The 27,837-nt window shown below is 39.6% G+C and overlaps 1 long non-coding RNA gene across 27 annotated transcripts in view; it reads left to right on the plus strand.

Annotated features, from left to right (window-relative positions):
• The window catches only part of LOC125688811 (uncharacterized), a 457,848-nt gene that overhangs the window by 309,372 nt on the left and 120,639 nt on the right, over positions 1 to 27,837 (plus strand). For 22 of the 27 annotated variants that reach the window (XR_007374887.1, XR_007374890.1, XR_007374885.1 and 19 more), the window contains one exon: positions 24,833 to 24,954. The exons of 3 other annotated variants lie outside the window; for them this stretch is intronic. This is a non-coding gene — a long non-coding RNA (uncharacterized LOC125688811). Of the gene's footprint in view, positions 1 to 7,095; positions 7,180 to 7,569; positions 7,676 to 24,832; positions 24,955 to 27,837 lie in introns of those variants that run through there. 2 more of the 27 variants (XR_007374894.1, XR_007374889.1) reach the window with 2 other exon arrangements.

A 27,837-nucleotide genomic window follows, 5' to 3' on the forward strand; every position in this document is an offset into this window, starting at 1 on the left:
CTTAAGAACTACCTAAGCTTTGAAAGACATAGGAAGGGTTAAACAAAGGTTTCATGTTGCCCATTTGGAATTCCAGAAAGAAAACACCAGGTAGAATAATATTTTTAAAAGATTTTTTATGTCATTCATTGTCTACATGCTGTAAACAGCACCCACCATTTGAACACATACTACATAAGGATCTTCAAATTTTCCAAGATTGTTTCTTGTGTGTCCCCTCCTCCAACTTTATTTTGTGTATTTTCTCAACTCTTTAATTCTGTGACAGCTGTGCTTAGCACGTTTGTGGATTTGTGCGTCTCTCTCCCAACTCCCCAGCTGTGGGGGTTCTGAAATCTGTGATTTTATTTTGATGTTAATAAAATTGTAAGCAAATGATCTTTTTTTTGCTATTAGGTGTATAAGATAAAGTGATTCGCTGCATTACAAGACTCCGTGAGCACAGCTGGTGGAATTGCTGTACCTAAGAGAAGAACTGCTCGTACAGTTTCTGTCAAACTGCTGCCAAACAATGTACAGTGATTTGTCTCGGGGTAACCCCAGGACTGCAAAACTGAATATGTGCCTCATTTCTCCTGTGGGTTGCCCAGTCTCTCCCTCATTCCCTAGAACAGTGAGCAGCACATACCAACTGTCTTCCAAAGTTTGGAAAAGAAAAATTTTCCATGGGTAATGAGGCTTGCAGCCCTAGGGATAGCAGTAGGTACTGGACTATGTTTCTTTATGTGGCTGCCATCCTGGGCTCACAGTACATTTTCATAATTCTATTCGTCTTCCGTGTTTATCTGCTGGAACAAAAAGTGTCGTTTCCCTTTGGAAATTTGTCGAAGTAAATAGCCCTTCTTTGTGATTTTTTTGTAAATCACAAACAAGCTGGGCTGTTTCAGAGTAGGTCCAAGATTTCACTCAAAACAGGACCTCAGTGTGTATTTAGAAAATCCTTTCGAGCTCGTAAGTCTTAAATGAAAATTTTATATTGCTGGTTGTATAAATTTCTCACACTGTACTGAAACTGAGTTCAGAAACCACTACAGCGACTAGTGAATCAAATCCTATCACGCCCTGAAGAACAATGCTGTTGCATTGTGTTGAAGATCCCTTCCTCTTATTCTGTGTATTATTGGGCCAGATTCTAACCCTTGTTTTCTCAGAATTACGGAAGTAGCTGGTTTTGCTTTCTCTGTCCTTACTGAATTTACACATCACACATGTTTAAAACCAACGTAAGGATCTGTCCCCTTTTCTCAGACAAAACCATGCAGTCTGCTGTAACGTGCGCTTGCTCTGATGACTATAGATAAAACCATTGAGATAGTGAAGAATTTGTCACAACCAGCCCTTTGTGTTGGCTCACGGGATCCTGTTGTCTTAAAAAGATATTTATACAGTACAGTCCTGGGCTGCAGTCTAGTACATATTCTCTGCACAACACCAAAAAATGTGAGGTGCTATGCTTTTTAGTTTTAAAAATGTCAAAAATGGTAATTCAGGCAATTTGACTCTGCAGTAATTTGCTGAGAGATGTCTGAATACGTATACCTTTATGTAATTTTGCACAACAGTCTGGGCTGTAATACTGCAATAATTACCCAGTGAAGTCATAATTGAAGGGTAAAAATTGAATTTAGGGCCTACATAATTTAAACAGGACCGGATTTTACCAAGTATGACACATTTACGGTGTCTGCTATGTGCCTTATAAAACACACTAAATTTTAAGCCGATAACTCAAATGGTTCCTGAGATATAAACTTGTGAAAAGTCACGATTTTGCATTGTGCTGTAAAGCCACCTTACAATACAGTGACTACCATAGAGCTCTTTAATATCCAGCAGAGTTCTCCTGCTGTGCTTTGTCAGTTGGTAGCAACATCCAAGTCTTCTTGTAAAAGTAATTCACACTTTTTTCACAACACTGTTGCTTTAATTACCACTGAACTCTGCTGTTGCTCAGACAGGCCTAGCAGGACCAAGAGGGGGTCAGAGCTGCAGTCACTGCAAAAGAAGCAAATGGCTTTTTTTCTTACTTTATTATTAACAAACCATCTTTGATTGAAATGCTCCTAGCTTCTGAGACCCAGTCTTGTCTCTGCGCTCTCTTGGGGTATTCATTATCAAAGTGGAGCATGGATGTCAATCTGGAAAAACATCAGAAATAATACCTAAAATCCTAATCAGAAAACTTTAAGAAAAGAGGAGGCATGTATCTCTTACATGCAAACAGCTGATCAGATTTATCACACAGACATGTTTGAATTTCTGATAGAAACAGGCAACCTCATCACTAGACTGTACATTTTGTAATTGTAAAAATGACTATTATCTATTTGTTTGTAATTATTTCTCTTTTTCCTTTCTGCTTATTTAATTTGTGACATTTCGTGACAGCCAAAGGCATCCATAGAAAGAACTGAGAGATGCTGAAAGAGAAAAAAAGATCACATTTAAAATTATAAGATACAGTTTCTCTAGCTTTTTCACATCAAATATTCTGTATTTACATATCATCATTCACACTAAAGAACTGCAAAATAACCTTTCAGTGGCATGAACTCCATTTGCAAACTTGGGTTTGGATGTGTTTGCCTCAGTGCTTCTCTTGGAAGATAGAGTTTGGAAATGGTCCTGTCACTGACCCTTGTGGTCATCTTCTCTCCCAGGCTTGATGGGAGAGAAGCACAGTGCTCTTGCCATAGCAGTATTCTTCATCAACTACAGCAGACTTAGAACAAGACACCAGTTTGACTTATGTGTTCAAGGGAAACTGCAAAGGAGACTTTGTAGCTGAAACTGAGAGTGTCAACATGAAATCCAGCACACTGAGCCAGTCTTAATGCTTATTGAAAATACTCCCCATGATCTATGAATACCATTATAGATCAGACCTCTGTTTCTTATCTCCCATCAAAGATGATGCTGCAAACTGATACCACACCACTTAACACCACGGTAAGGAACTGATTCCTTTCTGGTCTGGAAAAAAAGTGGCCCCTGTGGGATGAGCATTCAGTTAATTAATTAGGTGGCAGAATCACCTGCTGAAGTACTCTGGGTTTTGCTTGGATTAACAGCAATCCAAAAATTTGAATATTCTTAATTTCTGAATGTAACAAGATTAAAACCGTCTGGGTAAAATACTCACTGTGAAATGCTCGGTAATACAAGGCCTTAATCAGGACTTTTATTTTAATTGTGCAAGTCAGCCCTGGAACTGCTTGCCTTTAACTAGAAGCTTGACAGGAAAACCTTTTAGAAATCTCTTTGAAAATATCTGCCCCAAATTACTCTCTTTTCTCATTCAGTGAAGTCTGGAATCTATAGGAACAGAAAGTAGAGGTCTGAAAAAAGCAAGTGGGGAGAAAGGAAATGTGTTTTCCACATGATTTTAGAAAGGAGTAGAAAGGAGTGAAATGTTGCAAGGATTTTCATGAAAACACCATGCTGCTTGGGCTGTCGTGGGTGAGAGGCTTCTGTTAAGTACAGAGTTGCTTGACAGTAAACGCCAGGAATGTTATCTCTGAGAGTTTCAACAGTAAGGGTAGAATTGTCCTTTTCTTAAATACTGGACACACTGCAAGGGTAGGAGTCAGAGAAAACTGCATGACCTGGACAGCCTGCACAGGGAATGCTGAGGCTCACTCAAGCTGTAGGACACACCAGGGCATGTGCCTCCATCCCTTTTGCTGTGCATTTGGTGCTCGTGTCCCCCGTCACTCTGCTGTGCTCTTTGAGGTACCCCATGGTTAATATTCAGATACTAGCTGTGTTCCAAACATAGCAGGTCATCCTGCACAAGCATTAGTGCACAACCATCTCCTTTGGCACGCATGCTTCCCAGCACAATACTTCAAAGTGGTCCTTTCTTGCAGACATGTGACCTACCATTCTGCTTGGCTGTTCAAGCAGAACAAGAAGCCCATGAGGGACAATATTTACTTTCCTTTGTGGCTACTTACCAACAGTATGTTCTTTAAAGTCCTCACCCCTAATATCAGGGCACGTGTGCTAGGTGATCATTGATTCCTTCCTAATGATAACTTCATTATTATGGCACAAAGTAAAGGAATTGAGATGACAAATAATTCACCAGCAGACTTGCAGGGACTTGGATACATGACATTGAGAATATTGAAAATAAGATGAAATGAAGGGGAGAGTTTTCTTTCTTCGTAATCTACTCCTGGCAGATTCAGTCAGAAGTACCATTCTCACTTCTCTATCTCATTTTCTACAATCAGGCAGCAGATTGTTTGCTCTGCAAAAAGACAGTTACAGGAGGTATCACTTCCTACTAGTTCTTTATTTCGCATTGACTATATAAAAGTCCTTGGTCTTTTTGTGATATATGCAGTACTAAAAACAGCACTGATCATACACAACAGTCTGTGTGTTCTTTTCAAACAGTGACGTTCCTGCTCCCATGTGGATAAGTGGTTACTAGAACCTGAGTATAGCAGTGCTGATATTTACTGCTCTCTGATCTGAAAGTATCGGTAAATTCACAGGCAAAGAAAGCAGTTAAAGCTGTAGCTGCTTCTATAGATGCAGTATAACTTCCTGTTCTTTCTTTCCCTGTGCTTGGATGCTGCATATCTTATCCCTTACATATGGGTGCTGCATATGAATCACAGATTCATGGAATCATCTGCTGGAAAAAAGTCCTTGCAGAAGCTGGTAGATCCAATGGGAATTTAATGAGTTAAAGGTGGGCAAAGGATTAGAATCCAATATTAAAAAAAAAAAAAATAGAAAGGAATGAGAAAGAAGGTCATATAATGTCTCACAATTTAAAGTCCCACAGTTATTTGGTACACCCTAGAATCCTACATTTGATTCCAACAAAGATGATTCCTTAGAATCGTAGAATGGTAGAATAGTTTGAGTTGGAAGGGACCTTTAAGCTCATCTAGTTTCAACCCCCCTGCTATAGGCAGGGACACCTCCCTCAACAACAGATTGCTCACAGCCCCATCCATTCTGGTCTTGAATGCTTCCAGGGAGAGGGCATCCACAGTCTCACTGGGCATCCTTTTCAGTGTCTCAACACCCTCACAGTAAAGAATTTCTTCCTGGTATGTAGTCTACGCTCTTCCAGTTTAATCCATTTCAACTCATCCTGTCTCTACCTGCCCTTACAAAAAGTCAATCGCCAGCTTTCCTGTAGGCCCCTTCAAGTACTGGAAGGTCGTCAGGTCACTGGAAGGAATTCACTGAGCACCCGAGCTTTCTCTGTATCCCTCATAACCAGGTCTCCGGTTTCCTTCTGGAAAGGGCCAAATCTTCTCTGACCTTTTTATCTCTGATATACCTGTAGAATTTCTTCTTGTTCCCCTTTATGTCTCCAGCTAGATTTAATTCTGTCTGAGTTTTAGCTTTCCTAACCTGATCCCCAGCTTCTCAGACAACTTCTTTGTAGTCCTCCCAACATGCCTTGGTCAGCATCACATCAGGATGTTAACATCGCAGGATGTTAAGAATAAAGCAAAACAAAAATACAACCAAACTCTCAAAACAACAACAGAAAAAAACACTGAGCCCCCAAACCAACCAACCAACTAAACAAACGAACAACAACAACAAAAAAAGCAAAAGCAAAAAAAAAAAAAGAAAAAGAAAAAATGTAGATGATGTAGAAAACCAGTGAGTGCAAATGAGCTCAGTTTGTAGGAGATTGCTGACACAGCTGTTGTCTGCACTTGAAGGCAGTGGAGTGGATAGAGCTGGGGGTGATTATGTATTTTTGTTGTGGGTACGAGGCTGTGCAATACAAACTGTACCTTGCAATAAGGATATGTAGACACTACAGAAGCCAACTGGTTTTATCAGGGGAAGAAACCCAAGTCTGTATGTCAGGGTACCGGTAAGAGCTTCTGGGTTTCTTGCATGTTGGGCATCTAAGGAAGCACTTGTACTTGCTGTTCCCCTTGAAGGAACTGACCTGCATCTGTTTGAAAAGCTGCAGCTAGAAGAAGCACGTGTTGTTCCACAGACAGTATACAGTATTGTAACATTCTCTTATGTTTCAGTCACACTGGGGAAAAAGAACAGAAGAATTTGTCCAATTATAATGGTCAGAAACATCACACAGCCCATGCTAGGAGGTTTGATGAACACAGAAGAAATGTGAGTTTACAGGCTCTTGTTCTTCTGGATCGGTCATCAAATCTGAAGCATGAATCTACTGAATCTATGAAAATAGGTTAGACTGTAAAAACACACATTACTAGTTTTTATGGCAAAATTTAATATGAGGCACATGCATACAGAAATTTTGTATACTTACTTCTTAAAGACTAAAGGCATCCCCTTGGAATTGAAGTCAAATACTTGTTGGTAAACTTCATTTTAAAACCATGTTCTGAAAGCAAGTTGGGAAAATGAGAGGAGCTGAAAGTAGGAAACGTCTCTCCAAATCTGGTAAAAATTAGCACTCTGCCGAGAATGGGAGCTGGAATCTCCTGATGTAGAACAGGTACTGAATGCAGTCACATCCTCGACAAATCTCCATGGGCTTCATCCTGACCATCTGACCTTGTTGTGCGACAGCTCCACTTGACAGCCATACCAAACAAACAGAGAAACACCTTTCAGACTTAAGATGATATTACAGTCTGTGAATAAGATTTCCAGTATGTGGACATGACAACAATGAAAAACTATAATTTAGGACATAGAGTATTCTCTTTATGCTTTTATGTGGAATTTCACTTTAATGCGATGTAAATGACAGTAAGGAATACATTCACAGAATGTTAAAGCCTTTCTATTAAATATTCTGTATGCATTTTATATTCTAATTCATGTACAGTCAAAAAACCCTGATAAAATCGTAGTACTGATTTGACTGCTGCACTTATCGTATTAATGAGGATACTTTATGCCTTTTGAAAATTGGGATATAGTCCATTATGTGATTGTGAATGATGTGATTGTATCGCATCAATTTGTTATTCAATCCCACCCCTCCCTTCAGTCAACTCTGTATATAGGAAACCACTGGTGAGCATGCATGGAAGCAGGAAATGCGACGTCTAAAACTAGTCATTTGTCTTTTCACTTGTTCAACAGATTATCCATATTTTACCAAATTCTGAAATTCACTCAAACTCCAGAGGAGAATTCACAGAGATATCCTCACAAGCTAAAGCTGGCTGAAGTCTGAGGTCTCCAGCTTGCGGAGTGAGTTGTACAGTGGGATTCATCTCTTTTGCTATGGGTTATATGCCATATGCCAGACCAAACCTCTTGGCTTTTTGCATTGCCTGTGAGGACAAATGGTCAATTCCACAAGATGATTCATGTTGTTCTATACCTGCCCTCCTGCAGAACATATGTAGGGAGTTGGGTTTCTAATTTGCACCATTTACAGAGGGAAAGTTAGATGAGAGAAATCTGGCTTGCCTTGACTGCATCTTAAGAATTCTTTCTAAGCCCTCTTCAAAATAGCAAGAGATTAGGGACTGAAAGTATAAATTTCTTTTCTTGAAATATGTTGGAATTTTAATTTCAAAAAATGCTTAAATTTTTTCATTTCTTCTCTTTGCTGGGTATGATGTACTTTGCCTTTAGGAAGACCCTTGTCCTTGTGGCTTCTGCTCCTTTAGATTCTAATTTTAAGTCTGTGGCAAATACTACGTCTTGACGGAAGAAAACACCAATGAAACAAAAAGCTAGGGTGAGTTTTTTGAGTTTTATTGTGGGTTTTTTTGTTTGTTTGTTTGTTCCCCCCTGTCCTCTCCCTCACATCTGAAGCTTCTATAAGCATTTCCAGACTGAGCTTAACTCCCAGCCTCATATGATGAAGGAATATACCTTCTGCAAAACATAACAGCATAGGTCTATAAGTTCTGTCTCTAAGACATTTTGAAAACAGCTTTGTAACCAGAAAATTAAATCTGCATTCTGGTGTCTTTCCCCTAGATTCTCTCCATTAAATATTTAATTCTCTCTGTAATGACAGTTGCCGTTATTAACTTGTCACTGAATGCTATGTTTTCCTTATGCTGCCATCTCCTTTCAGTACCCTGCTGCTGCCTGCAGTTTTCTGTATTTTAAACATTATCAATATTATCTTCAGTATTAATGCCCAGTCCATTTTCGTTTCATTTCCTCATAAGAATTTCTTACTAGTGATTTAAACTTCTCCAAGGCGGTGCAGCCACGTGCTGTACCGCTCCGCTGGAGTGTTGGTGAGAGGTTTGAAACAAAAAATCACCAAGTTCCTACTCTGCAATCTTGTACTTCCAATTTTTGGACTTGTTAACACAAAAGCATGACTTGAAGGATTTATCAAAGTGTACGTTCTCCTGAATTTGACTGCCAGGGTTAAACAGTTTGTAATTACTTGCTTGAGCTCTTACTGTAGCGCAGAGAAATGTAACAGACGTGTGCACACATGCACAAGCACACACGCATAGGCAACATGATATACATAGAGGAGCACAAACGTGTTTTAAAGTGTCCTTTTTTGAGGCAGGGGGAAGGAATACTTAAAGGTCAAAGGGAAACGTTAATGATGTTAAATAAATTTTATTAAATTCAAACCCAATAAGAACTTTATACAATCTTTTGGACAAAGCCTGCAACGTTCTAATCTCTGCAAATCCACTCTATACTGTTCACTGCTCTTCTTATTAATCAGTTCTACAGAGCTGTACTCTTCTCAGTACTGTTACGCACACTGCATTTTTATTCTTCAGCTTCAGGTTGGCCTTTTCTATATTTTTGCTTCGTCTTACATTCAATTACCCACAGCCTAGTTTTCAGAATAGGGTACTATCGGTGGCTGTGTTGAAGCAACAGCCCATTATGTCATCTTGTTTCATATATTTTACTCTGATCTTTTTTAGGATGAAGCTCATTTGAGGAATCTTTCCTCTACCTTTGGGGAGAAATTATTGGCCTTCTTTCACAGGGTCTAAAATTTCCCTTCTTAATGTTATTAAAAGAACAAGCAAACATCCAATTTATTTACAACTTAGATCCTGCCATTTTGCTGAACTACTTTCCTGTTTCAGAAATATCAAGGTGGTGTGCTAATTACTCTTGCTCTATTTATGGCTTCTTTAATAATATTTAGTGATCCAAATTCGATGTCTACTTTCTTCTGAAACTTTCTGTATTCTTCATAACAAATACTTTCTTATTTGAGAAGTCTGTCTCCCTTTCATATATGTGAGTTTATGACATGTGTTCATGAAAATGGAAGCTGTTTGCCCAGTGAGAGTTGTCTTTGAAAAAATCCTCGGCACAGAGCTTATGACATTTGATGAAAGTCTTGGTCACTCTTTAGGGACAATGCCTGGCATTGCCTTTTAGAGTTGCTTGGAACTGCCATGCTTTTTATGTCATCATCACCATTTCACATGAATTATTTTTTATCACCAAGATAAGGGACTCCCTTCTCCTCGTCCCCTTTTCCCAGTTCCCTTTCCCTTTTCATCTCAAGTTTCCATAAAAATACTATGTATTTAAAGACATAATGTATTTATATTCATTTACATGTATATTTGTGAATAAATATTTAAATACATATATATACTAAAAAATGTTTTACATTTATCTGTAGGTATAAAACCCACCCGGTTGTCTCGTATTTACTTTCACTGCGATGGTAAATTATTATATGGAAACCAAATTTTTCCCCTGGCATCTTTTTTTCACAAATTCCATTTGAGGCAAAATTCCTTCGTAAGACTGATGACTGATTTTCCTTTTAGTCAAAATTAGCTTCTGTACTTTCTCCTATCTGCTGATCCCAAACCTTATCAAGTCATGCCTGCTGTGATTTTTCACCTATGACTTTTGCATGTCTTCTTTAATCTTCTCCTTGGAGAACTGGAATTATACACCACGTTTTGAGCTTGAGATGGAAGCACATGTTGCAGCAAATGACTTAGCATGGCTGCTGTGTGCAAACATTTGATGCCTAGAATTCCAGTTAAGAAGAAACTGAAACCAGCATCATCCATGCAACTAGCCAGCTTGTATATTTAGGATAAGATTGTAATATTTATGTTATCTGTGTGGCTTCTTTAATGTATATCTAATGAACTATATACAAATTTTAAAATTAAGAACAGCTGTAGCTATTAAAAAAAAGAAGGAAAGTATAAATCTTGGCCACCATATAAGAAATCTTTTTCTGAAAATTTGGAAGGATCTCACAGATATCACAGCAAAAACTATTCTTAGCTTTCAACAGTGTAAAATACAGTAAAAGTTGAAAGTTCATGCCAGTCCTTCAAAATAATTGTCTTTAATTAATATTATTATTGATCATGTATTAGGAGACACAGCCAGAGTGATACAAAGATTTCAAGGGAATGCTTTGCAGCTTAATTATGTTTCCCTGGGAGATTTAAAATAATTCAATTTATTTTCCCTCGTGTTTCATCAATCGTTATATGAATAGAAAAGATATCTGAGCTTCATTTCTAAGTGAATTCCTGTAGATTGAAGAACTTTTGACAATATACTTATTAGAGAGAGAAAGGGAGCACGTCCTCTGAGGATGAATGAACCTTCAAAGACTCTCAGTGACGGTAACGCTGTTCTCTGTTGGTAAATTTACTGGGGACAAACTGGTGAAGAGCACAGCCTTTGTAAACCTATTTCTGATACAGGAAACACACTGAAATTGGAGCAATTAGTTCTTTTTAGTTAGTTATCACTGAGGAACTTTTGTTCTGCATGCAGAATGCACATGCATGTTCTTTCACTCTTGCAGAAAGTCCTGATGAATTTAGCTCGTTTTCTGTCCGACAGTCTATTACCACCATAATCCATGTCACAGAATAAGTTATAGGTGGTGCTGAATCTTACTGCTGCTCAGTACCAAGCAGGCTCTTCATCTCCTTTTTGGAAGCTGCCAAGTTATTCAGGATATTCATCACCTTTTATGTCAGACTTCCAAGGCACCCCCTGAAATGAAATAGAGATTATTTTTAGGGCAAAATGATCAGAATGAGTTTTTCTTTATATGCAATGTAGTGACATTCACGGGCATGTTTTAAGCGAGATACATCCCGCATTGAGCAAGTGCACTTTCTTTGCCAACAGTGCTTTGGAGCTGAAGCTGGCTCTCCCTGCCCGTCTTGGTGGGACTTGAGGAGCTTTCTGCATGTGTGGGGCTGCTGGCTGGGTGAGCGTGGTGCTGGGTGTCATGGGTTTCAGTGGCCTGCTCTGCATAGCACTGCACAGTCTGGTTAGCAATGGCAGGAGCAGTCAGAGATCGCCTATTGCTGGGGGTTAGATGAAGGAGCTTTTAAAAATATCAAATAAGTCCAGATCTGAGCCAGTGACTTTTAAAATGAAAGGTCTGCTCTGTTACCATTAATGGGCAGGCTTTCATAATTCTTTGCTATTAGAGTACTAACTCCCTCTTTTCAAAGCCTTCCTGAACCTCTCATTGTCCAGCATTTGTATCTCTCACTTTAATGAGTGCTAAATAAGAATTATATAAGTATTTCAATAATTCTCACTAGACAGTTAATTAAGCAGCACTGACTCTAAGGAGCAGTCAGCTATTACCTCCTTTTACAGACAAGTGCTTCCACAGACACAAAGGGAAGAGGTCAATTTAAAAAAAAATGATGTGTGGATTAGTAATCTTTCTCCGTAATAAATGACCTAGCTAACAAGCTGAAACAGTGAAATAAAAATTCACCTTCTTTTTTTTTATCCCTTCATTTTTTTCTGAACCAATATCTTGTGTTCCTTCAGCCTTCTTTTGCACAGGAAACGCATTCCCTTTAACTTTTAGAGGCCAGAATATGTTGAACTGAAGCTCTCCAAATTTGCTTCCCTCAGAAATTCACGTAGGGCACGGCCCTGCCCAATTCTTCATTACACATTCTTTTTTAACAGCTTCTGTTTTTTCTCATATTTGATAGATCCTACTGCAAACTTCAACTGGAGTGAGTGCAGAGGACCGTAATACCAGTCTTACACACAGGGTATTTTATTAAGTCCAACAGTTAAAAATGTACAAAGTTCCTTGTAATAATCCATTCATTCTGTTCTCGCCTGATTCTTGGAGTAAGCCTGCACAATTATTCAAATCCCAGCTTTTAGCTACAGCATACACCTCGCCATGGGGCTATGCCTCTGTAATCTTGCTTTGGTCTTGCATGTCAAATGGAATTAACTCCCATAAGAAATGTATGCGAAGACAACCCAAAGTGTCTAATCCTACTGCTGTCTTAAATTTCTGAAACTCAGACCTGTCATCTTTTTCTATAGCTTTGTTGAAGTTCTCCCTTCTGCTTCAGTCCATCCAAAGATGAAGTTTAGAGAAATTTGCATTTTTATATATTTTTCAGTTGTGCACTCCTGTGGCCTTTTCACGTGTTTCCTTTGTAGAAATATTTTTTTTTCTAACTCAAGTCCTATTTTATACTCAGCAGAATGCCTGATGGAGGTGGATTCAGTTGCTTTTAGCTAGCAGTATACAAGTTTAAACACACAATGCATTGCACTTTTTGACGATGCTCATACCGTGTGACGTATGAAAATAATGATACCATTATGACTATAACTTAACAGCTGAGCCTAACTAATCACAAAACCTAATTCTGACTCCATTAAATCTCAAATCGCATTGCTTTCTTCATGAATAAAGCGCTTGCTGAAATTGGCTTTGCTTAGTGTAACTACACTGTTTGGGTGTTGTACTGGAAGTAGATTAGCTTTCAAAGCAGCCTTTCCAATGTGTCTGTCTTCTGCTGTTCTCTAGGGGGCACGATTTCAAATTTCCACACACACACACACACACACACATGCCTACGTTATAAAGAATGAAGGGGAAAAAAAGCAAGGCATTTTCATAGAGAAACTTAATTTTCCACTTACTCAATCAAATATCGACTAGATCTGATTAGAGGTGGCCAATTTTAGATGAACCAGGCAAAATACATTTACAAAGGGGGTCCGGTTTCAACATAATTTCAGTAAAAAGCAATTACAAAATTGTAGTCAGATAGAAGGCTGGTTCTTCTAGGTGTCTTGGCTAAGTGAGGTTGGAAGGGTAAAACTGTAACTTATTGTAGTGGGTATTTAATAAGTGGTAAGCCACAGCACTCTCCACTTGAAAGTTAATTAAGGCCATAGAATGACCATAGTTGTACAGCAAATATGTTAATGGGTTAGCCATGGTAACTGTCACAACAAAGCCCAGCATAAAATAATAGCTTTAGGCACCATTTTTGCTGATGCTTACATCTTTTAAAAGACGCTGTTGTATTTTGCTTTTATTTGGGGAAATAATGTAGTGGCTTTTAATTTAGGAACTGCTTAATGTCATTATTAGAAACTCAGACTGAAATACTGAGGTGCAGAGAATGGTTAAAATATTTGCTTACGTACTGGAACTACTTAAGAATCAGTACATAGTGCATATCTGTGAGGTGTCCTCTTCATGTAGTATTTTTACACAGACTACATAGCTTTTTGGGTCAGCTCAAAAAAAAAAGGAGCTTATTCTTTATATGTATTGTTTGAATTTCTGAGCTTAGTTGCTGTATTGTATTTGTTGCTGTTGAATAAGAGAACTCAGCAGCAAAGAGACTATCACCTGACTGTTCCACTGCACGCGGACTAAAGCTTGAACTTGCTTCCAAAATGTCTTCTCCTTCACAGTATGGTCAGTTCTGGTCTGCAGAAGGATTTGTTGGGCTCCATTCCCCCGAATTCTGAACTTCTCTGGCCGCCCATGTGGAGTTGGGGCATGGCAGCATTTGGGCATTGAGCTTTTTGTTTCCTGACTGCATAGCCCTTCTTTCAAGAAACTTGAAAGGTTGCATACTGAAAATTACTAAAACATTTCCTAGAAGCAGTTCACTTAAACACTCAGTACTGCTCTCTTTCCTCCTGTTTACCTGATCAGGATGATCCTCAGAAGATGCAAATTGATGTGCTACTGAAGTCGAGCAGGGAGGAATTTGTTGGTATCTACTAGTCTAAGAAATTGGGATGAAATTAATGTATAGACTACTGCTACAGCAGCATCATGTACTCAGAAGAGGAAATTCTGAAAGGTATTTTTCAGTATCTCTCTCTTGTTGTTTTCCTTAATATATTTCTTGATTGCTAACACCATTACAGAGAGAAATCTGTTGAATGTTGCTGCATATTCTATTACTTTAAGGAATTTATACATATTTACCCATAGAAATTAGTCTGTGCAGAAACTTAGCGTACATTTCTCTTGATACTGTTTTCACTGTTAATCAGCTGCTGCTCTGCTCATGCTTCCTAGGAAGAACAAACACCTGCCTTTTTCCAGCTAAGAAAATCCTTTTCCTCTGGAGATATTCATATACAGTTGTCCCTGGCTCTCTTCAGGAAATCAGTGGAATTGATTGAATGCTTTTTGTCATTCAGTGTTTTTCATCAGAAAGGACTGTTTTTGAAGCTGAATCTTTCCATAGAAGCAGACTGGATTTTAACACTGTTATTAATAAAAGCCAAAAAAAAAAAAAAAAAAAAAAAAAAAAAAAGGGCATTCAGAATGTCAGTCAGTCCACTTCTCTTCTTCTGAAAGTCTTGGCTGTTTTTCCATGCTTTAGATGCTCTATCTACAGCCATGGTGGATTCAAGGGGGCGAGCAACAAGGATATTTGTCTCCCAACCTGTAAGGCTCAGGACACTGCCATACTATCATCAGACACCTTGCCACAAAGTTAGACACAACAGGAAATGTCATCTTAAAATTTTGCTTCCATGGACTGTGGTAAATGCACTGAGAACCTTTGCAGTCTGGGAACCAAGAAAAATGATGTGCTTTTGAAGTGTTAACAGAAAAATGCAACTGGTACATGGAAAAGTGTGATCAGGCTGGGAAGTGATGGTATCTCTGAGCCAACGGCCTGTTGGAGGCAAATAGGAAACCTCTAGCTAATCAGACGGGATCCTAAGGGAATATGCCGCTATGAGAGATGACCTGTGTGGGAGAAGAGTAAATGAGTTTGGAAAGCAGTGACAATAGCAAGGCAGGAGTGCAAGAAGCAGTTCTGATCCACAGCATGAGCTTAACAGAGCAGTGTATGCCACGAATGTCTGTGGTGCATAAAGATCTGGACAACAAGAAGCAGTGGTAAACATGTGGAAACACTCTTCACAGTGGGAGAGTGGATTAACAAATGGGAACTGTGGCAGCGATAGGGCAATGGCATATGGCTTTAAACTAAGACGGGAGATTTAGGTTGGATATTAGGAGGAAGTTTTTCACCTACAAGGTGGTGAGGCACTGAAACAGGTTGCCCAAGGGGGCTGTGGATGCCCCATCCCTGGAGGCATTCAAGGCCAGGCTGGATGTGGCTCTGGGCAGCCTGGTCTGGTGGTTGGTGACCCTGCACATAGCAGAGGAGTTGAAACTACATGATCTTTAAGGTCCTTTTCAACCAGGCCATTCTGTGATTCTCTGATTTGTTCACCTCTTGATATCCATTCATTGGATAGTTCAGTTCACTAACTGTAATAAGCCCGAAAGTGATGTTTTCTCATAATCACAAACAAGTTCAAACTCTGAAACTTCAATCATCCCTGCAGCAAGGCTGTGTGGGTACACAGTGTCTCCTGTTACCTAAATCCTGTTCAGACTTGCATAAATTTTCTGTTGAGTGTTCCCTGCTGTACACAACTGATGTAGGTAGTAGACAAATTAGCCAAGACCTTGTGTGACAGAGGTAGTGAGAGCCAGAAGCCTCGCTGTATAAACCTAGGTGCCTGTGAGGACCAGGAACATGTTTTTCTTCTCTGAGTTTGTTCAGAAGTGCTGCAAAAATGTCTCATTGTTTTCCCTCTTTCCAATTGCTCTTCTAATACAGACAAGCCAGGTCTGTTATTGGTGTTACTCAAAATGTACTGAAACTATGAGGCGCAGACCACAAAATATCACAAACTATAATTTAATCAGTATGTCACTACTGCTTGGATCACCTTCGAATCTGGTACTGTCTTAGCAAAGTTGAGACACGAATTAAAAACAGATGATTTGAGATTTATGTGGTCAGAGCAGCTTTGGTGCAGGTTCGTGGGCAGACAAACCTGAAGGCACCATCTCGGCCAAAGACTCAGTTACAGTGGGTTTCTGTGGTATGCTGCTCCCTACTAAAAAAATGACATCTTCCAGTACTTTTCCCTTTTCCCAAGAATTTCACCAAGAAGCTCTAACAAGATTCAATTTCTAACATCCTGATAAATTAAAAAAAAAAAAAACAGTCCTAACTGATTAACTGACTGTATTTGTATAAGTGGGGGTGGGGACAGAAGGCGATTCGTTGCAGCTCTTGGTTTGCATTGGACAGAAACATACATAGATAAATAAAATTTAAGAACGTTGCAATCTTTGATGCTCTTCCTTCATCTCCCTTTGAAAATGTCACATTCTCCATAAATGGTTGGTTTTTGGACAGTGTGCTCTCCCTGTATGACATAGGGTAAGCGTGCCCCGTAGTTCTTCCCGTGTCCATTTCTCTTGTCTAACTAACTGAAAGCTCTTTCCAGAAGGTGATGCCTCATCATGCAGGCTCCAAGAGCAGAGTTCCACTTTTGCCTGAGATCCCGAGGTGTCAGTATAATACAAATAACAATTGCGGCTGTGCATAAGTGATTCAGGTCTGGTTCTCAAAAAGGAAAAAAAAAGGAAAAAAATCATTTTACTGTCTCATTCAAGTGCATGAAAGCCAAAATAGGCCATTTTAAGGAAATGATGCATAATCGTGGACTTTAAACACCTTAGCACTGAGCCCTTCACTGAGGGAGGTTTGAATACACTCAATACTTCCTCAATAAATATCCAGGGGGTACTGTGGGGATGGGAGAGACTGATACCATGATTGACATTGTGCCTTGGTCTCAGATAACTTGGGGATTCTTCTGTCAGAAGTGTGTGATGGGACTGTTTTATTACCCCAGAAACTTCTACAAATAATTACTGATTTTGTTTTATTTTTAGCCAGGAGATATGAGACCAACATGCCACACTGGAAAACCTTGAAGTATACACAGAATTCATGAAGAATTATTTTTAAGTAATCCATTATTTTCTTGTCAAAGATTCACATTGCTGTGCCAGTTCCAGGCACTCTGAAGGACAGAGTACATCACGAGTAACAGCTTGAATGAGAAGTCCAAAGCAATTTCCCCAGGGCAGAGAATTTGGACAAATGAATTGTACTGTCTACAAATGCTTCAGATATCCCAGACAAGTGGTAGCACCTCTGCCAGCTTTTTGCTCACTATGTGTTTTTGGACCTTTTAGGGGAAGAATGAAGCAGAGGTGTGGAAAGACAAAGAGAACTAGAGCAATAACAAAGCCAATCTACCAAAACCCCAAACAGCCTATGCATCCTCTGGCCTCTCCTGTGTTCTCTTTATTTCTGGAGGAGAGTTTCTGTCAGTTTATGATTCAGTTTAGGTGAACTTGATACTGGCAGTCTGGCAAATTCTGTGTCACTGCTTCACTTTTTCTGTGTGTTTCCCTTCTCACTCTCCCTCTGCCTTGCCTGTTTAGGATTTTTCCGTACAGGATACAGCCTAGGGTGTCTTTGTTTAATGTTCTAATGGATGTGTGCCCACAGCAGCAGAATTATCCTAGACCCTTCCTAGACATGTCAGAATCTTGTCCATTTAGGAAGGCTGTTCCTGCAGCCCAGGGTGCTGTGTTGCATCCCAGTCCAGAGCAGAGTTCTAACCATACACGTTTCCTGTGCCATCCTTTAGCAAAAGCAGTTGCTGAATGTGCAGTAGCACACAAAAATAAGAGAGAACAGCAAGTATAATTTTTAATTTTGGAAAACAAGCAAACAACAACAAAATCCTCTTTCCATATGCAATTTTTATTTCTTCTGTGTAGCCTATTTATTTTCTTTTCATTTAGCTTGTTTAAAAATGTCCTCAGAAACTTTTTCTTTGATTCCAAGTTGGCTCATTTAGAAGGACTCTCTAAAGCTTGCCTTTTGTCCTGTATTGTTTTCTTGATTGTTTAAACTTTCACTGTTCCACTGCCTGAATGTATGAACATGGTCTCCAGGAGATGGTCTCACTTTCAAATCAAATATACTTAGCAATGTGCAAGACTACTATAAAGCTTGCAAAGTGATTTGAAATCCTATGCTAGAAGCTATTATAATAGCACCAAGTACTATTATTAACGTCCTCATTCTGTTTTTGCTTAAGCCTTCCCCAGGAACAATTAGCTGTTTGTTTGACCCACATTATAACATCAGCTCCCCATTATGGTAACAGTGGAAGGACTGAGAACAACACATAATCTTCAGACTTAATGGGGCAGAAGACTGCAGAGGGCCAAACCCATCCTGATAGAATGCCCTGAAGTCAGCAACTTTATGCAGAGATGGATCTGGCACAATGTGGTTTCCATAGCAGTATCTGATTGTTACGTGAAATTCTAAGACTAGCAGCAATGATATCAGAGGAGATTTGCCATAAACAGCTGTTAAAGTAAGCAAATATTGTGAGGAAGTTGGCACTACAGCCCTTGTTTTCTTCAGAGGAGCCAAAAGTATTTCCTCTGCTCTGTTGGTATGCACACGAGGAAGAAACAAAGAAACTGAGCAAGAGGGGATGTGTACACACACTTCTACCTGCTTTGCTGCTCATTGTGAAAATTATCTATGCAGGGATTGTTGCTTTGTAAGGTTATTGGTAGCTGAAGTTGTTCAGCAGTGGATGGACACAATACTGAGGACAGCGTGGAGCACGGTATATACCAATTTTCCAAATATAAAGTGTCAGTATGACACACTGCAATTGCAATTGTCCCTTATATAAACTGCTTTTGTAGAATATAAAGAACCTGTAAATACATTGCAATCCAAGATCCTGCGGCTTAAAATGTATATATCAGTCCAATAAATGGCATTGCATTTGTCTGTTTTATGCTTCTATTGAATGCAGAACACGTGCTGCTAAGAAACAAAAAGGACATGCATTTATTTTCAGGCATAGGACTTGGGAACCACTTGGGAAGAATATTCTTGATTGAGAACCAAAACATTCCATAATGCTTAACAAACCTGCAAATTGAAAAATCAACATCTGCCCTGTGTAGCAACATAGCGGGAGAAAGACCTATAGCCTGAAAAATTCAAAATATTCCGTAAATTATATTTCTGCGCATTTACAAAATTACCACTCTCTGAATCAAAAATCTCAAGCTGTTTTTATCTGAGAGCATATGTTGTGTCGATAGACAATACCTCAGCCCGTGGTTGTACATGAAAAGCCCTGCTGCATAACAGAACGGACAGTCCTTTGAACGTGGAGCTGCGTCTCAGGGAATGCTCCTGTAACAATATTTTAAAACAAATGATATGCATCATTAAATCACGGAGGACGACCAACTCGACTGCACAAAAACCCCACAGCTCCCGCAATCGCAACTCCGGTTCCTAACAGAATATCTGAGTTTTCACCTGGCAGCCAATGGAGGCGAGTGAAGCACAGTCCACATTCAAACAGATGAAGGCACTGCTCTAAAAGGAACGGGGAGAAACCTGTGATTATGTCGTTACCGTAATGCTGGCTGCTCGCTTAATGTCTGCATGGGATTTCTTTTTTTTTTTTGCCGTTCCCCTTATTTACATATCATAGGCTTGTCTTTATAAAGTTACATTCAATAATTTATTAGATTGATCTTTTCAAAATTCTGCTCAGCCTGGGTGTCATTAGGAAAACTTATTTCAACTTACTTAAAGGTTTGTGCCTGAGCAGGGCTTTTACCTGCCACACTGCTGATATTCTAAAAATACCTCCATGTCCATACTATTATCCATTCTTCACGTCCAATTGCTCTGTTATGGTAATAGTCAGAAGCACACCATGTAGTAATTACTTACAGCTGACTTAAGAAAAGAATATTCAACTCCCCCACTGTTCCACTAGAAGGTCTTTATGCACTATTAACTCATTCCTGTTTATTAATACTCTACTGGTAATTCTGGCTGCTGCTTTTTAGGTTTGTAATAGGAGGACTATTAAACAGCAATTATTGACCATATGGGTTGGTGAATATTTGTGTTTGCGGTTGGTTTTTTGCTGTTGTTGTTGTTGTTTTTTATCCTTTTAGTTGATCTTAAGGAGCCACATCACAATGTAGTGGTGCAACTTTACATCTGCCTGGGATTAACAGCTTTGGCAGCATTCCCCACCTAGAAAATGCAAATTCTGTATTTCAGAAATATCCTCTGAAGCTGTGAAAATACAGAACAATTTAAAAAACATGAAAACACTGTGCCAGACAAAGTGAAAATCTTTGTCTTTTTTTTTCCCCCCGGTAGTATATGGTTTGATCTTTCTTGTCTATCTGTCTGTTTCTCCTTCTTTGGTATTTTTTTTTTTTTTTTCTTCAGGCTTTAAGTCTCTTCCTAGAATTTAAGAAACGGTAAAGAGGAAATACAAATCAATGGAACTACTTCCAGAACAGTGTGAATTATTACAGTTTTATGAAATAGAAATCCACCTTCCTTAGTAAGCTTGCCTAGTGAAAAGGTTCTAGAGAGGCAAAATTACAGCAATTATCTCTCAAATAGGTGGGCTTTATAAATTGAGTCTTTCCCCTTTTCTCCACTGCCTTTTTTTTGTGTGCAGGTCAATCTAACTGCAGTTCTCGCCTTTGCTAGCAGCAAGACTGTTGCTTGGGTAGGTTTGCAGAAATACCTCAGGTTTTGGGTTTTCTTCCAGTTTGCTGCAGGTTTGGAGGAAGCCCACCACAGCTTCGGCACTGTCATTCTGGTGAGAGAGCAAACCAGCTGAGAGATGGGAAAGAAGGGTAACTGTAAGGAGCGTGAGCTGGAAGGAAGGTACAAGGACTTCTGTGAGGAAGCAAGGTGGAGCAGCAGTGAGAAATTGAAAACATGAGCATATGATGTGGTATAGGATAAAAAAAAAAAAGTATGAATCCAGGGGAAAAAAGTGGGCAGAATGAAGAGGGCAGAATGCAAAACTGCCGCATGCAACCCAGTAATTTCCTTTCTCTTTGCATTTCCTATGCAAAGGGTGATTACACACAAAGACAAAGAGTAGATAGCCAGGATCTCCAGTCAAAGATATGGAATATGTACTTACTGAGGTTTCCTACTGCCTCTGGCAGTGTTTGAGTCCATGACCTGGTGAGGCTATCTTCAGTGACGTTGCATCACCGGGGCTGATTTGGTAGGTGAGTTGATTTTAGGTACAAAACTACTGTCCTACAAACAAGCATTGTGCAAAACAACTACGTTCCCACTCCTAAACACTCTTTTTGGTATTCTCTCTAGTGCTCTTGAAAAGAAGTCAAACTTTCCAAACAATTACTTATGTTGGCAACTGGCTCTGTTTTTTTCCCTATTTTTTTCATAATCCTTTAATGCTATTTTTACACTTTCCTAAATCTCCTACTTGTGTGTTTGACTTGGATGCTGATTATTAGCTGTCAGTGTGGTCTTAGGGCTGATGACCAGAAACAGCTCATTTTAGACATAGTTGTGGGCACATTTGCTTCTGATGTTCATTGCAACACTCAGAAATCTCTGTAATACTGAAATAACTGATGTAGAAGTAATTGTTTTAGAATTTGAAATTTGCTGCTTTACTGCTAGCGAAATACTTTCTGTTGTTGCCCCATTATAAGTTTGTACCTGTCTTCCTTTTTTTTTTTTTTTCTTTAAGGCTGAAGTGCTTTCTTGGGCTGAGAAAACAATCTGGGAAAGATGGCTAGGTGTAGTTTGTTCCTGAAATAGTTTCTAGCTTATTTCAAATATGAGCAAGTTACATTCTCACCATTTTTTTCTTGACCTGTTAAGTTACCAGGATCTTTAGTGCAATCACATGTACACCAGGCTTATGCAGACCTCAAAGCAACGTAAGGCCATGCTCAAATTAATTGCATTTAAAAATATATATATCTGGCTGACTTCTGAGTTGTTAAAAGCAAAATAGGGGATTTATTCCGTTTACACTTCTTATACCAAAATGCCAAACTGTCATTCATTCTAAAAATAAGCATCGTGTCATGCAGTCTTTTGTTCTATATTGCTGTCTGACTTTTCATTATAAAATTCCCATGTGGTGTATTACACTAGAAGCATTCCTTCTTCCAGCAGTTTCTTGCTCAGAAGGCGTGTGCTTTGTCATAAAAGCTGACGCACCTCCGCATGAGGGCTGGGTGCTATGGGGACCCTTTTTCCCCTGGTGGCAGTGCTAAGAAAAGAACTGAGCGGACTGTCCTCGGAGGAGAAGCTCAGAAATGATGTAGGGAGGGAGGTCCCTGCTAGTGTGCATCCTGTACTCAGTGTACAGCACTCATTATGTATCTGCTGTGCAGTGCTAGGAGAGGACAGTGAGGAGTAATGTGTTGGCATCAATGTTATCACTTAAAATGCTAAAGAAACAGTTTTCCTTATGCACATGGCATCTCTGCCAGGCTGTTGAGGCTTTTTTTTTTCTTGTAGAGGGTGTTATTTAAAGTCACAGTTCAGGTGGACAGGTGCCTTTTCAGGTTTGAAATGAATAACTGAATCCTGAGCGATGGCCCTTGCTGCTCTGCAGCGCTGCGGTGAGTCCCCAGTGCAGCCATGTGTAGAGCAGCATTAAGCCAATGCTAGAGCCCTCCTCAGGCTGCACAGCTGCACTCAGTGCAGCCTAGCACTGAACCTGGGAGATCCATGAGGAAGAGCTTCATGTCAGAGCCCCAAAAAGTGAGCTCACTTTGCACCAGTTAAGTTACTTGATTCTCTCATCCCTAAGTTAAACCTGCCCTGAAATAGTCGATTACATTCTAGTGAGAAAATGCTCAGAAATTATATTTTTACAAGACAAAATTACAGATTAGAGCTGACAACGCTGTTGATGTGTAGCTTAGTCAATCTGGTAAATTAGTAGAGCAAGATATTCTTAGAGAAAGTGGAGTGTAGAAGCAATCCCCGAACATGCTAAAAGAAAAATGTTGTGCGAGTGATTCAGCTGTTCTTGCTGTTGCAGGAAAGAGATTAGAGGTGCACCACTTCATCAGTTCATCTCCTTAACTCACAATATATTATTTATTACAAGGATTTGGTTTCTTAAGCTTGCCTTTTTTTCCCTTGTAAGATATCACTCACTATTTGATCTTGAGGGTTTATTTTTTATGATGATGATGATTATTATGTACAGGTATGTGGGGAGGGAAGGATGTGGGGGCGACAGCAAAGCCTGAGCTTTTTAACATACGGAGCATTGGTGTTTTCATCTTGGTTGGCACTTCTTACACCTCATGCTAACGGTGTAATTGTGGTCAATTCAAGTGCATCTGGGGTTCCCTGTCACCTTGCTTTTTGACTCCATTGTAATTTGTTTCTCCTTTTCCTGGTAGAACCAAGCACCAACTCTCATAATGAGATGCTATCTGCATGATAGGTGATGCCTCACCTCTCCAACCCAGTGCTAGCCTGTGCTCAGGCCTCCTGCCTCGTGGCCCTGTGCTGCCCAACCTCTCACACACGTGTGCACATCTCTGTGGGTGTATGTACATGTGGGTACATCACTGCAGTGCAGCTTTCTGCTGGAAGGCCCGTGCAGCCCCAGAGACGTATCTGAACATAGCTATGCAAACAATATATGGGAGATGAGTGTGAACAAAGCAGCTACAAGAGGAGAGGAGCCCCAGTGGCTGGGGCAGGACAAGACAGTGTGAATGTTGATGGAGTTGCAGCTGCATGTGTCACAACAGCTACTGAGATCATGGCTGCAGAGTGACTTTTCATGCAGTAGCATAGTTCCAGGAATGTGGATAATATCAGACTTACTGGTTAAATGAAGAATTTCATTTTCTGCAGTTAAAGCTGTTGAGAAAGGAAGAGGCCTGTTAAGATATTGATTTTTCCCACCCCACGTTTAGCATCCAAATAACATTATACAGGAAAACAGTAACTCCTAGTGACACCCAGCAGAGGATAGGCACTGCTGAATCAGTCGGTCTTTAGCAGTATTTTCACAAGGACAGCTCTTTCTTTGCTCACTTACCACACGACACAGTGCTTTTTCTTGCTCCTCTCATGGCTCGTGGGGACAGGAGTGAGCAGCATGGGGTCTGCTGAAGGAGGAGCAGAGGAGACAGTTGCTTCAGACTGGGACATATGGCGGTACTACTGTGACGCTCTTGGAGGCTGTTAGCTAAACTGCTTAAGACACCTTGAATTCCTCTGACAGGATTTGAGTGATAACACATGTTTTGTTAAGCCAAAAAAAAAAAAAAAAAAAAAAAAAATTCTTAGCACAAATCAGCCCCTTAAGAATAAGAAAAAAAAAAAAAACAAAAAAAACCCCACAACTATTTGTGATAAGTATCTCTTAAAAACCTGCAAAATCCTACCCCCAAAACTTAATGACAAGTGAACTAATGAAAATATCAACATTTAACCTTATTTAACCTTATTTAACTTAGCCAACTATCTTAACAGGGAGCATGCACATTCTTGACATAGCTGGTATTACAGGGTAGGTTCTTCCATTTGTCAAATATTCAGAAGATTTTTTTATTTAAAAAAAAAAAAAAAAAGGAGAGGTAGCCTTGTAAAGAAGTTGTAAAGGCTAAAATAAAAAAAAATATATAGAGATTGGAGAAGAAGAAATTTGCTGTGGCTGGCAATCTGAGAGCAAAACTGTCATGACTTTGTTCAGTTCCCAAAAAGGTACTCTGAGTATGTACAATTATACAATTAAAAGAATGGGACTGTCATACCATGTGAGCTAGATATTAAAAGTTTCAAAAAATATTAAATGAAGACATGGTAATAAGACCTATAACATGTAACCCCATTTATTTTTTCTCTCTGTGCCCTTCTCCCACCAGACTGCTGATAAGAACGAACAGATGGTAGCACCATCCTGTCTCAGCACCAAACACTGTCTGGGAGATGTATGCAATGTAAAATGCATCCCTGAGTGGAGAAGCAGATAGTGCTCCTGCAAAGTGTAAGTGTCCACTCTGTTTCATTCTCTTGCAAAATACACAGTCATACATATTGTCTATCTTAACTGCAAAATTCACCAAATCCCTTGTTAAATGTTGCTTTGAGGTCGTAGAGTTGTACCAACCTTCTGAATTGCTATGGACATTTGAGTTCTACAAATATTTGCCTCTCTGTCGTTCCTCTCTTTTGTCCTTCATTGCCCTAACGGAAACATTTTGGGTTCCTTTCTTGTACGTTTTGATAAATCTTTCATAATAGATTTTGGGTTTTGCAGCTTAACGATATTGAATTCAACCTAAGATTTATTGTCGGTTTCACTTGACCTGGGGTCAAAACTTAAAACATTTGATGGGATTTGTTGCAGTATCAGGGAGTGATGTGAAAGTTGCTATTTTTGCTTTCTGCTTAGTTGCTTCTAGAACCTATAGATTTTAAGAAATAAAATAATAAATAATGTTTTCTCTGTTGTTCAAAATAAGATCAGTTTACATCTCGAACATCAGTTTCTGGTCAACCTAATTTATACTAGTCCTGATTAAAACACACAAAGGCACAGAGTTCCTAAACAAAAGAAACAACAATAACAGGCTCCCAGTGAAGGCATAGGCTGCCATACTGGGAGTTTAAACCTCCCACTTGTCTGTTTGCTTCTCGTATTTACCTTTCACAGTCTCTGCTGATCTGTTCAGACATCTTTTCAGCCTCTCTGCACTGTACATCCACATTTGGTTGCTGTTCTGGAGCCGATGTGGACCAAATATTTGCAGGGGAAGGAACTGGTGTTGGCTCAGGTCCTCTCTGCAAAATGCAGACTGGGTTGTTGGCTTCCTATTCCAAGCTCCTGTGGAACTCAGCAGAATGTTTCAGCTGCCCTCCCACTATAACTAACTTGAAGAGGCAGCCCAATCATACTGAGTGGAAGAGGTGCAGACTAGCACGTGGTATTTGGCCCAAAACAGGCCAAAAAGGAAATTAAGTAAGGTGAAGAAAACAAGTTTCATCAGTTAAGGCAATAAAGCACAGTCCTGGAGCAAGTCAATAATGCTCAATTGACAGCCAGTCAATATTTGTACTGGATTAACTTTTCAAGGAATGTGGAGATTTCGGGGAGTTTTATGTAAACACTGTAAATAGGTTGGGACACCAAAGTAGGTTTACAAATACCGCATGTCAGATTAGATTAGAATCACTTCCAGCAAGCAGGATTTTTTCCTGCCACAAAAGAGACGTTTACATCTTGTGAAATGAACACAGATACAAATTTCTTCTCCATCAAATACATTCAAAAATGTGGCTGGGCAGCTCTCATGGCAACACTCCAAAGAATGCTTCAAAAAGACAACTGTCTGAGGCCAGATTCTCCCATCTACCATACATGCACGACTCCCAAGATTTGCCAGGTAGAGCTTAGTTGGAATGGCATCATGGCTGCCACTTAACAGGAATGCTGTATGAATCAAGAGAGACTGTATCCAGTGTTTTCTCTTCCTGTATGCTCATGGGACCTTGAGGGACCCATTTACTAGACAAGATGTCAGCTGGAAGGAGTTCAGTTCTCCCATTTATCTTACTGGCACTGGTTTATAGCCTTTTTTTCCCCCTTTTTTCCTGGTCAGAGTAGCTTTAAAGTTTGAAGTGAACCAGCATACTCATGCCTCAGTGTTCTCCAAGCCTTGCTCATCTCTGTGGGGATACTGCTTTCACAGTAATGTAATAGGCAAAGCAATTAAGAAATATACTCAGCAGTTCTGGCATTTGCTCCTTAGCTGAAGATCTGTCAGATTACCAAAACAAGAACAAAGTGTGCTAGTTGTAATGTTTGCAGCACTGGCACACTGCGGTCTGTCCACTGGATTACAAGTCTCACAGCCTTCCAGTGGCATGCTTAACACCCACTTCCAGCTGAGAGAAAAATGATTTACAAGTTCCAAAGCTGGAATCAAAGTGGACAACCATTTTGAGATGAAAGTGCAGTGATTTACTCCACATTGGCTTTTTTTTTTTCCAAAGCCATTGCTCCCAGATTTCCCTTACTGGCTCTCTTATGACAAGGGCTGGAATCACAGGAAGGTTCCCAGCTCTGCAGACAGGCTGTGGGTGGCTGAGTCCACTCTGCCCCTGCCCAGGCCTTGCATGTGAGACATAATAGAGCTCAATACAGCCCAAGTTTGCCTGAGCAAATACAGTGTCCTGGGTTTGAAATATGCAAAGCTTTGCAGAAATGCACACAAGTAGCTCAGCACTGAGAGCTCCTCTTTCAGGAAGGTAGGTAGCTGTACTTTACTGTTATTCCTTTTATTTCTCACACCCTTCTATTTTCATTTCCTTACAAAAGGTAATTAGGCCATAAACAGGAGTCTGACAACTAATTTTATCTCCAGCAAAATTAATATCTTTAGCAACAGATAATTTTAGCTGAGGAAAATTAAAAAATATATATTTTAATGACATTTTAAAAACACAAAATCCATTTTTTTTCTTTCTGAAGTAGTTCTCCTACCTTTCTATTTTGAAAGGTGTGAAGATGCTCACTGGTTTTTAGTGAGCAAATGTCCTGCTTCAGCACGCTTCCTACCCCAACAGCAGGCCTTGCTGGTCTCAGCCTACAATACAAAGTTGCTTTTCATTTCCTTTCTCTTGTTCTCTGGTTCCTTTCAGACAAGAAATGATCTGAGGGAAAAGACGTTGCTTTTCTTACCCCTAAATTTTCAGTGACATTAATAGGAGTCAGGTGGCCAAATCCCCGCACGCAGCTTTGAAAATTTAAGGCCTGACGTTTTCTTCTGGGCAGATTCTGATGTTGCTGGAGTTGTGAATCCTCTGAAAAGATATTAAATATGCAACCAGACTATGTCAGCAGTGCCTAGAGAGTTTATCTACAGAA

Source organism: Lagopus muta, chromosome 2 (assembly GCF_023343835.1).
Source record: "Lagopus muta isolate bLagMut1 chromosome 2, bLagMut1 primary, whole genome shotgun sequence".
Classification (NCBI taxonomy): domain Eukaryota; kingdom Metazoa; phylum Chordata; class Aves; order Galliformes; family Phasianidae; genus Lagopus; species Lagopus muta.